General features: G+C 48.0%; 2 long non-coding RNA genes across 2 annotated transcripts; one reads left to right on the forward strand and one right to left on the reverse strand.

Annotated features, from left to right (window-relative positions):
• The first annotated feature begins 317 nt into the window (after positions 1-317).
• LOC307204529 lies at positions 318-1,349 on the forward strand. The gene is made up of 3 exons (XR_013833732.1): positions 318-543; positions 725-1,026; positions 1,105-1,349. It is a non-coding gene; the product is annotated as an uncharacterized lncRNA (long non-coding RNA).
• A 1,439-nt stretch (positions 1,350-2,788) lies between these two features.
• On the reverse strand, positions 2,789-15,216 carry LOC307204528. The gene is made up of 3 exons (XR_013833731.1): positions 14,728-15,216; positions 4,393-4,665; positions 2,789-2,971 (listed from the first exon to the last, which is right to left on the reverse strand). It is a non-coding gene; the product is annotated as an uncharacterized lncRNA (long non-coding RNA).
• Positions 15,217-17,171: the final 1,955 nt, after the last annotated feature.

Below are 17,171 nucleotides of genomic sequence, written 5' to 3' on the forward strand. Positions count from 1 at the left end.
AATGGGAGCATCCAACATCATGCTGGCTGAGTCAAAATAGATGTAACCATTAGGAGTTCAGCGGGACTCCTAAACAAAGGGACAGGCTCCTGCCTGGTCTACCTGGGGGAAGGCAGGCAGGCAGGCAGGGGACAACCATCCTGCCTGCCTGCCTGCCTGCCTGCCTGCCGCTTGGCACTCCTAAACCAAGGGACAGGCTCCTGCCCGGTCTGCCTGGGGGAAGGGAAGACAGGCAGGCACTCCGGGTATCGGTGGCGCCCAGGGCATGGTGGAGGCTGGGCGCGCAGCGCCACACACACCCCTCATCCACACTGGGCACCGACCGGGGTAAATATACTTCATTTGAAGGGAGGGGAAGCATTGCTTAGCAGTTAGAGCACCCCTTTGACCTGGCACCCCCCGACCTCCCCTCAGGCTGGTACATGAGCTCCTTGGAGCAGTGAGCCAAGCCGCCTGCTGCCCCTGCCCGACTCCACTCCCCGACCCCGAGTGCCGCGGCCTCAGGTTGTGAGCTCCGCGCCTGGTAGAGCATGGCCGAGACAGGTAAGCTTGGGGCAATGGAGTTCGGAAATCCAACAGGCCTAGAGCCCACTACTTGGCCTTTTCCCCAGTGTGGTGGAGGAAATGCCCCCTGGCCCGGTTCTCATAGTTCCATATCAATATCACATAATAAGTTTCTAAACTGCAGTACGTATCGTATCATATAATTTCTATTGATTTCTAGACTACCGACCCGCCTGCTGGGGTTGGCGTAAAGAAATACCATCCTGATCATTCTTATCATGACATTTACTGGTGCCCTGCTTCCCGTCCCCTTTTGGGGACTGATAAAATCAAGAGCGACTGAGACCAGATGGCAATCCGCAATCCATGCCGAGTCAGACTAGATGACCCCCCAGACCCTTCCCCTGCAGGACTCAACGGGAGCTTCACATTGGAGCTGAGCCATGGCGAAGCTCCACCTCGTCCTCTGGTGCCTGGCGCCCCCTGCTGGCCTCCACCAGAAGAGTCCCGTGCGCTTTCCAGGTGGGTCTTGGGCTCCTCGCTCTCGCCGGCCGGCTCCTTCACCGGAGCATGTCAAGAGCGCTGTCTCTCCCTCCACAGGTGACCTTTTCCTCGGTGGTGAGCGTGGCGCTGGTGGATGTGCAGTTCAGGAACTGTGGCCCCCAAAGTAAGGCTTTCTTTTCCGCCTCCCCCAAACCCAGCCAACCAGATAGACTACCTCTGAGCTTGGAGGCTACCCATTCACCGTCCCAACATTTCCAGGTCCCCGTAGCTGCGCCCCAGACGAGCGCCCAAGCCTACCAAGCAGCTGCGTGCCCCCTGCCCGCCATTGTTATGGCACCAAGGACTGTGACGAGGCGGCAACAAACGGGGTGGCAGTGAGCAGTCGGGGGGCATTCGAGGCCGGGGGGGGTGTGGGCACCACTGGAAGGGGGGAGGGCAGAAAAGGCACCCCTGGGAGCCACCCACCTGCCTTTCTCCCCCAGAGACCTTCCTCTCAGGTTTCTTTGAGGAGGGCTGGTGCAGGTGGGCAGTGGATGCCAACCAGAACCTCTCCTGGGCGAGAAACTGCAGCTCCCAGGCGCCACCGTCCCCTGCCCACCCCACCCGCGACCACACCACCAACACGTCGGCAGGTGGGTGCTGGTTGTTAATATGTAGAGGATGTCAGCAAGGCTGAACCTTTCCGTAAAGAAACTATTTGAATCAAGTCTTACCAATTTGGGGCATGTGCAGAGTTCGGCACTGGGTGCTTTCTCTCTCCAGTTGGTAGACATGACAGCTGACAGCCTTCAGTTCTCCACTGGGTAGACTGAAGAGCTTTGTGATCTACCTGAAGGGGATCAACAACCCAGTCTACCCAGAGCCAAAGGTTGCCTGGTATGATGTTCTGAACTGCAGATCCAAAGGAGGTCTTGTGGGAGTGGTTGGGTGCAGGCTTACCACAGATGGAAGTCAAACTCCAGAGTGATCAGTTCTAGTGCTTTATTAAAAGCTTTATTACAGCAAATCAGTCTGCCAGGCCTCCCACCCTTTACAGTTGCAGGACAGACACCTCAGCAAGGAGTTGGCTTGTCTGCACCCAAGCAAACTTTCATACATCTGTATACACAAAGCAGCATACTTCACTTCGGCCAGGACTTCCCATCACTCCACTTGACCAGATGAGGGCACAGGTGGCAAATGCCAAAGTCTTACAGCTGGCTCCTCTTTCTGGACTCCATGCACCCGAAGCCCCCAGTTAAGGATAGCATCAAAAGAAGCCAATTAGCTTATATGAGCTCATCACTACAACAACTACCTATTAATTGTGGGGTTATCTTGACTACCAAAATGGTGTTTGCAGAGCTTCCAGAACAGTTCACCTTTGGTTCAACACAACCCACCCCTTCAAGATAACCCTAACAATCTACACGCCCAATCTTCCGCAAGTTCCTCGGGGTCTAGAAGGAGTGGAGTTATGCGATGAATCTGTTACTCAGCTTACAAGAAAAACCCACAACAGCAATGCAAAAATATGCAATGAAGCAATCTCATAGTTATAATTGTAACTAAAATCACCAGTAAGTGGTGCCACCCCCTGCAAGTCCTTGGAACCACCCCTGGACCATGGTCCTCCACGATTCATGTTCCAATCACGCTACCTTGGCACAATCTTGATATATAGCATGCACCATCTTATTTAGCTAGACTTATCTGAAATATATGTTCTAATACACAAATCATTTTTCTTTAACAGCTTGAAATATCACAAAAAGCCTCCATGTCTGTGTTCTGGCATTATATGAGTCACCGTTTGCTGCCAAACAATAAGTCCAGTCACGGCAGAAACTTCTGCTGCCCCGGTGAGAATTCATGACCGCCAAGCTCCAGATCCACGTGAAGTACAGGAACATTCTGGCACAGGTATGGATACAGCCAGCAGAGGAAACCTAGGACCAATCCCAATATCCACTCCAGTGGCAGCCTATTAATGAACAAACAAATATTGCTTAGGTGCTCAGAGAATAACTTGCACCTAAATATTAGTAAGACAAAGGAGATGCTGTTGGACTTCCGGAGGAAGAGAGGGGAACCTGCCCCATTGTATATTGGGGGGGTGCTGTGTGGAGAGAGTCCCCTGCTTTAAATTCCTGGGAGTTTACCTTAGTGAGGACCTCACTTGTAAAATCTTCTACCCTCAGGCAGGAGATATAGAAGTATAATGAGTCGTACCAACAGGCTAAAAAAAAGCTTCTATCTGTGGGCTGTTAGGCTGTTGAATGGAAAATAACATAGCAAAATTGACTTGCGAGGTGGTGTGTTGTTTGATAAGCACACAGAGTGCAACGAGATTGAGTGTTTGGGGGGGGGAGGCTTGTTTAATTTCATTGTACACAGGTTATATAATGACAATAAAGGTATTATTACTCTGGGCACATCATCGCCTTGTCCAAGCTGGGCTCAGAACTTCAGGGGTGTGCAGTTGATCTTCTCCCAGCCTGGGAGGAAAATTATTGCAGAGCATGGAGGATCAGATTTACTTCTCATTTCACACACACGCACACACACACACACACACACACACACACACACACACCCCAAGTACTTGCGCTCATTCCCAGGGCTCACCCAGATCTTGGGGTTATTGTACCATAAATGCCAATAGGCATCCAAAACCCCAGTTCAGTGGGGACCACAGCAGGAGCTGTACCTATCAATCCTTCTCTCAAGACACAGAACCTTCTGAGGCTCATGTAGACAACTGTGCAGCAGGCTACACTTTGCACACTCAAAGAACTGGTGGAGCACCCATCACCCCCTTAGCTTTTCCACAGGGGATCCCTTTCCAGTCTTCCAGTTGTTAGACAGCTGTAATGCATCTTCCAAAATGGAATGGAGCCCACCCCTTCAGGGTTTTGGATGAACCAGGCAGAATTTGGACTTGCTGTTCCAGTAATCCTGAATTTCAGGAGCTTTGACTAGATGATTCCTGGTCTCTTACAACTCTACTATTCTATAATCCATTCATGCATTTTGTGGTTCCAATGCATGATACCCGCTGCTAGGAAAAACAGCAGCTCCTTTGAAGAGCTGAGTATCCAACCTCACAGCCCTCATGTAGTGGTGGAACATCTGGCACTATGTGGGCTCCCTGGAGAACGTCCCCAAAAGAAAGTGGTGGTCAATGCTAAAATGGCACTAAAGAGGTCAGGCAAATGGAAATAGCTTAGGATCCCATTCACCACTGAGAGAAGAATGGCAATCCAACCCCTTGAGAGGCTGCAAGGGAAATCTTGAGGAAGGGTTCCCTGAAACCCCAACACAGGGTGTTCAGACTACAGACTGTGGTCCTACCCTACTTTTACAACCAGCTGTCGTTAGAGTTGGAGGGGTACAAATGCTTACCTGCCTGGACCACTGCTCAAGGACAATTAGAACCTGGCTTGGTCTCCCGGCATCCAGACTTGTGGCGTAGTTTCACATCAAGGTAAATGATGGAGGTCCCTGTTTGCAATGGCTGAGATGGAGCATACGGAGCCTGCATAAAGAACACCTTCATAAATTGCCTTTAAGCAGGTCGGCGAGCAGTCCTTGGCTGGGAACTTCCTGGCAAAGCAACTGAAGGTAATGGAACATCACTTCAATAACAGAGGAAGCTTCCTGCATACAACAGGGGCCCTGAGTGAAAGATGGATTGATGAAGCAGGGGAGCACACTGATGGTGGGGGTTAGAAGAAGAATAAAAAACACCAAACCAAGAGGCATGGTTGCACGTGTTTTCTGTCAGGAAGGGATTACTTTAATTCCATAAAACTCTGGATCAATGTGCTCCCAATATGAAAACGTCTAGCCAGAGGCAGAAGACTTGACAGACTGTGTAGAGGTGGATGCCATACATCTGAGACCCTGAACCAATACAAGGGTGTTACAGTAGTCTACAGACACTGTGCAACAGAAACTTCAAGTTACATGTAACTTCAGTAAGACTGCCATGGATTGTGATCGGAGGGCTGTATGCTGTATGCTTACAGCATTGTCAAACAAACAGCCTCCATCCAAACAGATAGAAGAGAGCAGGATTAAAAACTAGTGCTACAAAACACACCATAATGCAAAATAAACTAGTCACACACACCCCAAACAATTCCCCCCCCCCCCAAAAAAATAGCCTAATCCCTTGTCCCGCCTCGGCCGGCGCCTAGCACCTGACTTAGAACTGGTGCGGACCAGGAGAATCCGACTGTTTAATTAAAACAAAGCATCGCGAAGGCCCGTGGCAGTTGTTGACACAATGTGATTTCTCTCCAGTGCTCTGAATGTCAAAGTGAAGAAATTAAACAAAGCATGAGTAAACGGCGGGAGTAACTATGACTCTCTTAAGGAAAATGGCAGTTGATGATCTGTGATGTTCTACTGATCGATCTTTGGTGGGGTGGTCTTTTCCACGTGCCTATCCCTACCTCCTCGTGGTGAGAGTCAGGCAACGTCTTTAGGCGGCAACGTCTTTAGGCGGCTAACAGGGAAGTCTTATCTGAACCTCTGGGTCCTTGCCAGAGAGGTTCAGTTCATCTTCACCCAGATCCCTTGCGGATATGAATCCTTGCGGAACCGCAAAGAGAGGTGGCGAGTCATCGGACCGTACCACCCAGGTGAGGAGCAGCTCCCGTGCTGCTGGGCCTGGTGTAGTTCCTGCGGTAGAACAACCAGTTTTCGTATGCGAACGCCCAGATTGTGAGAGAGCCTTTAACACCAAGACCGGGCACGGTGTTCATCACCGACGAGCCCACCCAGACTGGTACGACGCACAACACGCATCAGGTGAAAAGGAGATGGACCCCTGAGGAAACAGCACTGCTGGCAAGAGAGGAGGCTAGACTCCTAACCTCGGGGGCACGCCATATGAACCTAGCCCTGATGGAGAAATTCCCAGAGAGAACAGCTGAGGCGATAAAAGCCCATAGGCACCAGCAGGCCTATCGGGAACTGGTTGCGACGTATACCCAGGAACAGCTAGAGGTGGTAGACGGACCAGCCCCTCAACCTGTGGTGGAAGCTTCGAATACCCAGTGGTGTGACAGGCTGATACAACACCTGCAGCAGCTCCCCAGAATGCCAACCACCACGGAACACCTTGTGCGACTGGAAAGGCTGAGTGCCACTGTCGGTTTGCGGACGCTCACCAACGTGTATGAAGAGCTGTCCCTGGTTGTGTGGGGCATGCAGGGTATGCGACCCTGGAGGGCGCAGAGAGGGGAACGAAGTAGCCAAGAACAACAGACGTCCAATAGGTGGAAGAGGCGAGAGCAATATGCCAAATTCAAACATCTATGGCATAAGAGTCCCACTAAATGTATTAAGTGGGCTCTTGATAAGAACAGGATGTGCCAATAGATAATGACGTGAGCCTCTTTCCGTACTGGGAAAAGCTAATGACCAGGGCTCCGGACTGCTCACCTGGCCCTGGCCCCAGGAGAGATGTTATAACATCCTTATGGGAACCCATGACGGCTGCTGAGATTAAGAGAGCCATATCATCGGTCTCAACGGCGCCAGGACCTGACGGAATGACCGTGGAACAGGTGAAGAAGCTGCCTCTAGGTGCCCTGGAGTGGCTCTTCAACCTAATAATGGTATGTGGGAAATGCCCCCAGTCATTGCTGGGGGCTCAAACAACACTGATTCCCAAGAAAGATCATGCCCAAGATCCGGGAGACTTCCGCCCCATAACTGTCTCCCCAGTATTGACCAGAGTCCTCCACAAGGTCCTGGCTGCGCGGTTGACTCGGGAAGTCGACCTAGACCCCAGACAATGGGCCTTCCAGCAGTTCGATGGGTGTTCTGAAAACATCTTTCTCCTGGACATGGAACTTCGGTACCACAAGCAATGGTCGAAACCATTGTATTTAGCATCCCTGGACGTGGCGAAAGCGTTCGACTCTGTGGCCCATAGTACCATCAAGGAAACCCTTCAGGTGATGGGGATCCCCGACCGAATGACACATGATATAAGTGATGTCTATGACCGGAGTACCACTGTTCTCCAAGTCTGCTACAGGTCTCATGCGGCTAGGGTCCGCTGGCATCATGCTGTAGTAAAATATATCGCTAAAGGACTTCAGAGACAGGGGTATCATGTGGATTTGGAGCCTCACTTTCGAACATCAGAATGTTTGAGGAAACCCGACATAGTAGCGAGCATTGGACGAACTGCACATATAATCGATGCCCAGGTGGTGGGCGAGCAGGCAGACCTGCGGAGGGCTCACGTCCAGAAAGTCCAGTATTACGCAGGGAACACCAGTCTCCTGGAGTTGGTAAAAGAGCGCTACCAAGTGGAAGACCTGAGCACCACATCTGCAACGCTCTCCTGCAGGGGTGTGTGGAGTGACCGTTCGGCAGAGGACCTATTAGCCCTGGGTATTGTCCGAAAGCAAGATCTTAAGGTCCTCTCGTCACGGGTGTTGATCGGTGGCCTGTACGTGCATACCATCTTTAACAAGACTACGGCCACTGTCAGTGCTGGCTCGTGAGCACCCAGGAAATTGCCCAGGCTGGCATGGGTCTGCTAGTTATTAAAATCCGTACTTCTGTGGCTAAACAGAAGTAATGTCTGAGGGGCGTGGAACCCCGATGATGATTTTTAAAAATGGCAGCTGATCTATGATGTTATACTGATCGATCTTTGGTGGTCTTTTCCACGTGCCTATCCCTACCTCCTCGTGGTGAGAATCGGGCAACGTCTTTAGGCGGCTAACAGGGAAGGCTTACTCTGAACCTCTGGGTCCGTACCAGAGAGGTTCAGTTCAACCTCACCCAGATCCCTAAGGTATGAATCGTTGCGACAGTGCAAAGAGAGGTGGCGGGTCATCTGACCGGACCACCCGGGTGAGGAGCAGCTCCCGTGCTGCTGGGCCTGGTGTAGTTCCTGCAGTGGAACAGCCAGTATTTGTATGTGAACACCCAGGTTGCGAGAGGGCCTTTAATACCAAGACTGGATGCGGTGTTCATCACCGACAAGCCCACCCAGACTGGTACGACGCGCAAGAAAATGTGCATCAGGTGAGAAGGAGATGGACCCCCGAGGAAACAGCACTGCTGGCCAGAGAGGAGGCAAGACTCCTAACCTTGGGGGCACACCATATGAACCTAGCCCTGATGGAGAAATTCCCAGAGAGAACAGCTGAGGCGATAAAAGCCCATAGGCACCAGCAGGCCTACCAGGAATTGGTAGGGGCATGTGCAGAGTTAGGAAAACCCGTAACCAGCACAACTGGGTCTACGGCTGAACTAAGTTCCCGTCGGACAAGGACTATCGTAACTCCATTCGGATGCACATCAATGTGCTTCCGACCAGGTCCCGCTTGGCCAGGGGACAGAGAGCTGACCGGTTATGTCGCGGCAGGTGCCATATGCCCGAAACTCTGAACCACATTCTCCAAGTCTGCTACAGGTCTCATGCAGCGGCCTGTCTCTCCTGGATCATGGAATGGTGTACACTACGAAACACAGATGTTCTAGACCTGGAAGGACATTACAACTGTTATGGCTGGCATGCCTGCTTAGGTTATGATAAAGTTAAGATCCACAAAAATTAATAATAATCATATTATAAGGAAACCTTTCTATATGGTTTGGGAAAATACAAAGATTTGCTTGAACCTAAAACTCTGAGGTGGATATCTCCGCTTGAAGCACTAGCAGTGAAGAAGAAAAATATATGAAAGGAAGAGGAATGAAAAAGCTCTGAAGAAATGAGAGAACATCTGTCAGGTTGGTTACAATATCACCAACTTTACGAGGTATTTAAACTAGATGAGAGAAATGGTTTTGTGATGGAACCCTTTACACTGGAAAAAGAACTGATCAACTCTAAAGTGAAAATCCTCTCCAATCTGTAATCCTCTAAAATCTGTAATGGTCAAGTGGGCTCAAGATTTTGGCTCTAGTATCCCAGTGAATGCCTGGGAAAATCAATGAAGTTCACCGCATGCTACACCTGGAAAGAAAATTTTATGCAGATGCAATTCCACTGGTACTTAACACCACTGAAATTATCCAAAATGTATAAGAACATTTCAAGTAAATGCTGGAGATGTGGGGAAGCAGAAGGCTCAATGTTACATATGTGGTGGACCTGTAAGAAAATAAAGGAATTTTGCAATGTGATTTATAATGAGTTCAAAAGAATTATGAAGGTATCCTTCATTTTAAAAAACGGAGGCTTTCCTCCTGGGGATATTAGGCCCAGACATACCTGTGGACGAACAGGTGGACCTGCGGAGGGCTCATGCTCAGAAAGTCCACTACTACACCGGCAACAGTAGTCTCCTGGAGTTGGTTAAAGAGCGCTACCAAGTGATAAAAAAGAGAGAGGAGGCTTCGTGCTCCCTGATCTAGAGTTATATCATGCAGCTGCAGCACTACTGTGGATGAAAGACTGGGTAACATTAAGGGATTTTGATGTATTTGATTTGGAGGGATATGATCATCGGTATGGGTGGCATGCCTATTTAATATATGAGAAGGTAAAGGTCGAGAGGGGCTTCCTGAATCATTTAATAAGGAAATAATTATATAAGAACTGGTCAAAACATAAAGGAATACTAGAACCCAAGAACCCCCTGTGGACCTCACCTACAGAAGCACAGGCAGTTAAGAAAAAGAATATGGAAGGGGAATGGGCCACATACCAATTATTATTAGAAGGACAACGGGATGAACCTATACTGAAAAAATATGAAGAAATTAAAGGACATTTAACTGCAGTATTTTCAAATACATCAAAGATTAACCATTGATAAAAAAGTAGGGCTTGCAAAAGAAACATCAAAATTTGAAAAAGAATTGATACAAAGTAAAGGAAAATATATCTCACGGGTATACGACCTCCTATTGGAATGGGAGGTAAAGGAAGAACAAGTGAAAGTCATAATGGTGAGATGGGCGCAAGATTTGGGTTATAATATTTACATGGAACAATGGGAAAAATTATGGTGGGAAGACATAAAATTCACGGCCTGCTACAGTCTCAGAAAAAACACAATTAAGATGATGTATAGATGGCATCAAACTCCAGAAAAACTTGCTAAAATGTATAAGAACAGATCACCTATATGTTGGAGATGTAATAAAGAAATTGGGTCTTATTTGCATATGTGGTGGAAATGTACAGATATTTGTGTTTTTTGGAATAATATATATGAAGAAATTTAAAATTATTTAAATTAACATTCAAAAATAGGCCAGAAAATTTTTAATAAGCATTTTGCCAAAAGAAATAGGGAAATCAAAAAAGAACATTGTTTATGTACGGAATAACGATGGGCAGAATTTTGGTAGCAAGAAATTGGACAAACAAAATAATACCCAACACGGAAGATTGGCAAATCCTAATGGTAGAATATCTGCAGCTAGCGGAAGCAACAAGAAGAGTAAGAGGCCAACAAAAACAAAAAGTCTATAAGGATTGGGGAATCTTTAAAGAATATTTAGAAAACTATGGAATAAAAGGAAACATCTTGGCAGATCCCTGTATTGTATAAATATAAGTTCATAGGGAGGTAAAAAGAAATTATGTAAGAAATATATAACTGTGGTATAAAGTAATGGATAGATAAAGTACAATGAGATTAACTGGAAGCCAGTTTTAAATTTCTTCTCTGTAAGTTTTATAATTGTGTTCAGTATCAGGAGTATATATGATGATAATTATATAAATCTTCTGTATCTTATGGTGTGTAGTTTGTTTGATTTTTCTGTTATTTGTTTGTTTGTTTGATTGTGTTTGTTTGTTTACTTGTATGTATGTCTGTTTTTTCATAAATGTATTTGTTTTAAATTAATAAAGATATATTTAAAATGAAAAAATAAGAGTGCTACTAAGTGGAAGACCTGAGCACCACATCTGCAACGCTATCCTGCAGAGGGGTGTGGAGTGATCCCTTGGCAGAGGACCTGTTAGCCTGGGGTATTGTCTGGAAGCAAGACCTTAAGGCTCTCTCATCATGAGTGGTGATTGGAGGCATTTATGCTCATTCCATCTTTAACAAAACAACAGCCCCCCTTGGTGCTGGGATGTGAGCGCCCAGAAAATTCCCCAGGTATAGCATGGGACTGCTAGAAAATAATCTGTACCTCTGTGGATAAAGAGATGCAACGTCTGAGGGGCGTGGTGCCCCAATGAGGACAAAAAAAGAGCCAAATTCCTCAGCTAATGACACGCATGAATGGATGAACGAGAATCCCACTGTCCCCACCTATCTAGTGAAACCACAATCAAGGAAACGGGCTTGGCGGAATCAGCAGGGAAAGACATGAGGTGTGGAATAAGTGGGAAGCCCGCCTGTTTTTCACTTACCCAGTGAGGTGGGGGGCGCTGCCTAGTGGCCCACTTTTGGTAAACTACGAGGGGAAGCACAGCCAAAAGGAAACCGGGCACTCCCCTCTTGGTATTATGAATACTTGATGCACATAGTCAGTGAGCAGGTGGGCTTAGACAGCGATCCATTTCCCTGTCAGCAAAGGGTCTGGGGTGCCCTCTCTGTAGACAATTTGCAAAGCCTTGGAATTATAACTAAAATGGGCATCAAGTTCATATCACCCCTAGTTGTGATTGGAGGCATTTAATCTTTGACACCTCCCTTTCTATGGAGGCGCAGGTTTCAGCTACAACGCAGCCAAGCAGGGCCATGTTGCCCCACCCACCCGCCTGCCCGCCCGCGCAGCCGGGAGCCGGGCCAGTGGACGCAGCACTTGGTGGGCACGAGGCAGAACCGCCCCGATTGCGCCCCCTAGCCACGGACAAGTTGGCTCTTCTTTCCGCCTCTCGCGAGGAGGACGAGGTCCCTAGGCTACCAGGTGGTGGAGAGCCACACACACAGTGGCGGAGGAAGTGGGGTGCGGTGGGGTTTTCCCGTCCTGGGTGTCATGGGGGTGTCATGGGGGGTGACATCGCTCGCTGCGGGCGGTGCCCGCCCTCCTCTCCCCGCTAGCCCCGCCCCCGCGTGCACAGCATGTGCACCTAGCTCCGCCTCTGCGCACACATCCCCTCGCCGCCACCTTTGCCCTGGACGGAACCGTTCGCCCTCCTCCTAAAGCGGGAGCCGGACCTCTTTCTACTTCGGGAGGAACAATCTGCACATGCCCAGAGGCACTCTGATAATTGTGATTTCAAAAATTATATCTTTGCACTCTGGGGCTCCCGCATAGGGCTGTGGGAGAGGCTGTTGTCCCAGCTACAAGCGGGGCGCGGGTGGTATTATACGCTGCCCCTCCGTATCCCTCCAACAGGGTCTGGAACGTGCTTGGAACGCGCGCTCGGGTGCTGCCCCGCCTCCCCTGCCGACGCCCTTTCCCCTGCTCCGGTAGCTCCACCCCGAGAGGACACCCACCTTCCTTCCTTCCTTCCTTCCCTCCCTCTCTCTCACGCGCGCCCTCCTGCCCATTCATTCCCTCTCCGGCTGCGCAAGCAGCAAGAAGAGGCGCCCGCCGCGCGCGCAAGTTCTCCCGCTCGAGGGCGCACGGAGCAGATTTTGCGGGGGGGGGGGGCTCGCCTGCGCCCCTGGCGGGGGTCTTCCTCACCACCTCCTACCTATGGCCCTGGGCACGACCCAGGCGCCCCACGCCGAACCCCCCTCAAAACCAAGGCCAGCACCCAACATGCTACACCCCCTGGGTGTGTGCTTTCTTACATTCAGATCTCTGATCCGCTGCTGCTTTTAGTGGGATGGGCGAGAGAAGAGAGAAATTAGACATTGAGGACTCAAACCAGACAGATGTAAATAACCCTGTGCTGTGGCAAAGGAAGTGAAACAATGCCTTATATTCCTGGGAAAGGACTAGCAGGATGTAACAACTTTTAAAGACTTTAAACACACCACACACACACACAAACGCTTTAAAAAATAATTACTATTTTCCCAGTCACCCTAGATATGTAACAGAACGTTAAGAAAACAGGGTAAGTTAGGCAAAAGACAGCCAGGTATTTTAAAGCGATTGTTCCAAGCCCACAAAACCTTTGTAACCAGTCTGCCACCAGACAAACATGTATACACCCCCAACTGGGAGAGGACACACAATCATGACATCGTACACACGTGCGCACACCATGCAACAATTAAAGCAGGAACGCGAGGAAGAGAGTAAGCATTTTCCCTGCCCAATGCAGCTCCCCGTCAAGCGCTGTTCTGTCAGGCTGCATTGGGATTGCAATCGCAGGACACTTTCTACTTGGCAAGAAACATTTCTTCACCTTACATGGAACCTAAGATGACTACAAATGTATTATTTCCTGAAATGAGTAACGAAACAAAATTGAAAGGAACCTCGTTGAAGGAAACTTACTTGGGAGTAAATTTACCCATCAAAACTCAAAGGATTTCATAACTCAAAGAGGGGTGGCAAAAAGGGTCAAAGACTTTTAAAAAGCTATGTTAAAAGGAAACCTGAGAGTCTTGGCATGGGCATAGCCAAGAAGGGGAGGCAGGGGGGCAGCTGCCCCCTCCCAGATCAAGTAAAACAATAATACTTAACTGACCAATTATGTAGGTTGGTTCTGTCCCCGCCCCCGACCTGGCTACTCCCATGGGTCTTCACTGATCTTAGGAAATGCACACCTTTAACGATCCTTTAACCAAATAAATCCAACCTCAGATAGTCTCTGCACATGGAAGCTCTACTGTTGACAAGCAATTTACTTTTACTGGAAGGGGCACTAATTTTCCCTTTGGCCATACAGTCATACAACGTCTTGGTAATAATATATCCTTTGAGGAATCCTATCGGCAGAGAGCTACTGAAAGTTGAATGAAAGCCAGGTACACACATACAAAAAAATATTTTACACACAAAATATTTTCGTATTTGGAGAAACTTTTCTCAAGCCTCTTTCAAACACTTTCCCAGTTTCTCCTTTCCCCAAATTGGCCCTGTTTTAGATTGATCAAGTCCAATACCTAGCTTCTTTTAGAAAATGCTTGTCTTAGGAAAGATAAATTACCTGGGGGGTTTTGGTTTTCCTTTTAAAAAAATAATGAAGCAAGCTTGCCTTTAAAACTGCACATTTAAGATAAGCAGCAGCAGCTCAAGTCAGGATGTTACCTTTAAAGCCAACTTAAACTCAGGGAAACTTCAAACTCCAAAACTTGGCAAAAGTTTTTCTTAACATTTCTAAACCTTAAGAGTGCAAATCCCGAGTTAATCGAAGCCTCTGAAAACTCCTACTATTAACAAGCACAGTGTCAAATAATATATACTGCCTATTTTTATGCCATTTAATAACAAATGTGTTGAGCTTTGTGAGTGTGCGTGCAAATGTGCGTGGAGTGTGCGTATACCAAACTAAGAGCCGAGGTTCCCCCTTTTGCCACTAGCGAGCACTCTGGGTTTAGTCAGCCAACTAGCTGCAAATCCACCTTGTCCAGCCCACATTTGTATTTATATCCCACCTCTTCTCCAAGGAGCTTAAGGTGGTGTAAGGTGAAATAAAAGCTGGGTTGTTTTTTTAACTAAAGAAACAACCCTGAACCTGATTTTTAAATCCTTTCTCTTTTTCTCCCTCCAAAAGGGGTGCTGTCACAATTAGCATTTGGTGCAGGCAGGCACAAAATGCCAAAGTCCCAGAAGTTCCAACTCCTCCCCCCCCCCGCCAGCACCTGTCCTGGATCTGGCTGCTCTTGGCAGAACTTGCCCCCTCTTCTCCCTTGTTTCCTCTCAGTGTGCGACAGTCCCTCCTCACACCTCGCTCCAGCCATTTCTGCAACACCTTCGCCCAGCACGCATTGCACGCCTCCTTGGTCTTCATCACACTGCTCACAGCTGCCTGTCCTTAAGTAGGGGAGGCTATTAGGGCAGGTTCCAGTCTGAATCAGTTACAGATGCAGGGATGACGTGCTTTGTACTTCCAGCCCTATCTTGCCTGGCTAGGCACAGCTGCGAGCGTTTCCTCAGACATCCCCCACCTGTGTTTAATTCCCTCCAGGCTGCTGATCAAAGTGCACACAGCTGCTGGCAGGGAAATTAGGCTTTCTTCCATGGGTCAAAGACTCAATTCAGCACCGCCCCCTCCCCGCCCCATGTGAGCTCACAAGCACTCACACACACAAGGAGCTCCACACGTTTGTTCTTAAAGGGCATAAAAATAGGCATATTATTTGAATACAAGGTTTTGTTTATATCTAATATTTCACTGATTCCCAACATAAGTTACATAACAAAAATGCAATATAACATATAACTGCAAGGGGGGGACTTTTTTACAGTATTAGATATAATGTCTACCCGGAAGTGTCTCCGGACAGCGCTGGCCCCTGGCCTCTTAAGTGAAATGGGCGCACAACCCCAGAGTCTGTCAAGACTGGCCCGTACGGGCAGGGGTACCTTTACCTTTTAGCTGTGAGATAAATAAATTACAGTTATATATTAAAGGCCAAAATCAGTCTCACTGAGGGAAATAAAAATACAAAAGGACAGTACTGTATACATGATGTCCCAGACATGACAACCACACCATAAAGCTTCACGCCAACCAGATATTCCTGTTCACTTCAGGCACTAAGTCGCTTAAATTATTATTAACCGTTCCTCATTGCTCTGTTTAGGTACTTACCAAAGGAATCCTGCAAATGGAGATATTACTAGAGCCTGACATGCTTGTATGTTTGGTGGTATTTTATGCATTGTGACTTGCTATCATTTTTATTGATTATAGCTTAGTAATTCTTTACTGTAATTGTTAAGTGTAAACTGTCTGATTATTATGCGCAGATATTTAATTTTACTATTCTAATGGATTATTCAGTATTATTGAATATTGCTTTACTTGGTATGTTGTTTATTTTAAAGTTATGTTTTTATTCTGACTTTTTTTGGTATTAGATCACATGGTTATTCGGGGTGTGATCTTTGTCAGGGAAGGGCCCATACTTGGCCTGCAGAAGGTCCCAGGTTGTGTCTGGCAGCATCTCCAGGTAGAGCTGGGAATATGCCTGGTCTGGAATCCTGGGGGGTTGCTGCCAGCCAGTGTAGACAATACAGCTTCCTAGGCAACTTCAGAGACATCACCATGCCAACAAAGGTCCGTATAGTTCAAGCTATGGTTTCTCCAGTAGTGATGTGTGGAAGTGAGAGCTGGACCATAAAGAAGGCGGACACAACTAAACAACTAAACAACAACAGGCAACTTCTGAGATGCTAGGATCTTGAACCATTTAAAGTTCGGTCTACAGCCACAGCAGAAGCAAAGCAGAAGGAAATACACCCTTCCCTCTGCTAGGCCATAATGTGTGTGTGTGTGTGACCACTGACCCCTCCAATCCACTTTCCACAGAGGGGCCTGCAAGGCGCCCAGGAGCAGGACACAAGGCAATGGGTTTCTTCTGTAGTTTGTTCCTTGTCTCAGGGAACTGGCAAGCAGAGGCAGGTAGACTGCCCCTGGGCATGGAGGAACCATGCTCAGCTCTCATAGTTAACAGCTGCACTGCAAATCCACCCAAACTTTGGGCGGGTGAGAGGTTAGAAGGAGCCTTGAGGGGATATGAGGTGGAAATAAAAACTTGCAGCCCCCAGTGGGGTGATAGATGACCCTGGGGGTCCCTTCCAGCTCTAAATTTATATGGTTCTATGTGGTGCTTTTTTCTTTAAAAATGTTTAGGGGTACTCTCACTTTTATCTTATATATTAGAAATGTACATGTGGGAGTTTTCCCCCTTTAATTTTGTGGGGGTCCCCAAGAGAGTAGGGCCCTAAGCTATAGCTTGTTTAGCTTATATGTAAATCGGGCACTGCAACACAGGACTGGCATTCGCCTTTTCATAAGAGAAACCCATCTGGCATGTTTCGTCACAGATGTTGGATGTGGACCTTCAGAGGTGAGGCCTGGCTACATGTTCCTGATGTTGCAAAAATCGACTTTGATGGAGGCTGAGGCTTTCCCCATACGTCTTGTCTCCTTTTACAACCGGATGCGTGTTTGCTTCCTCTGCCTCCAGAGTAAGAGAGGTTTCTCTCAACTGAGGACAACGAAGACGAGGAACACGATGGCACCTGGAACTGTTTTCCCCGGGGCCTCCAAATGCACTTCTGCGGATTCGTTTTTAATTTGCCCCCTTTTGTTTTAATGAAGGTGAAGTGCTTGCTGCAAAGTGCTTTCAGAGCAATCTTCTGCAAAGTAGCAAGCCGGAATA

Source organism: Podarcis cretensis, assembly GCF_951804945.1.
Source record: "Podarcis cretensis genome assembly, chromosome: 15".
Taxonomy (NCBI): domain Eukaryota; kingdom Metazoa; phylum Chordata; class Lepidosauria; order Squamata; family Lacertidae; genus Podarcis; species Podarcis cretensis.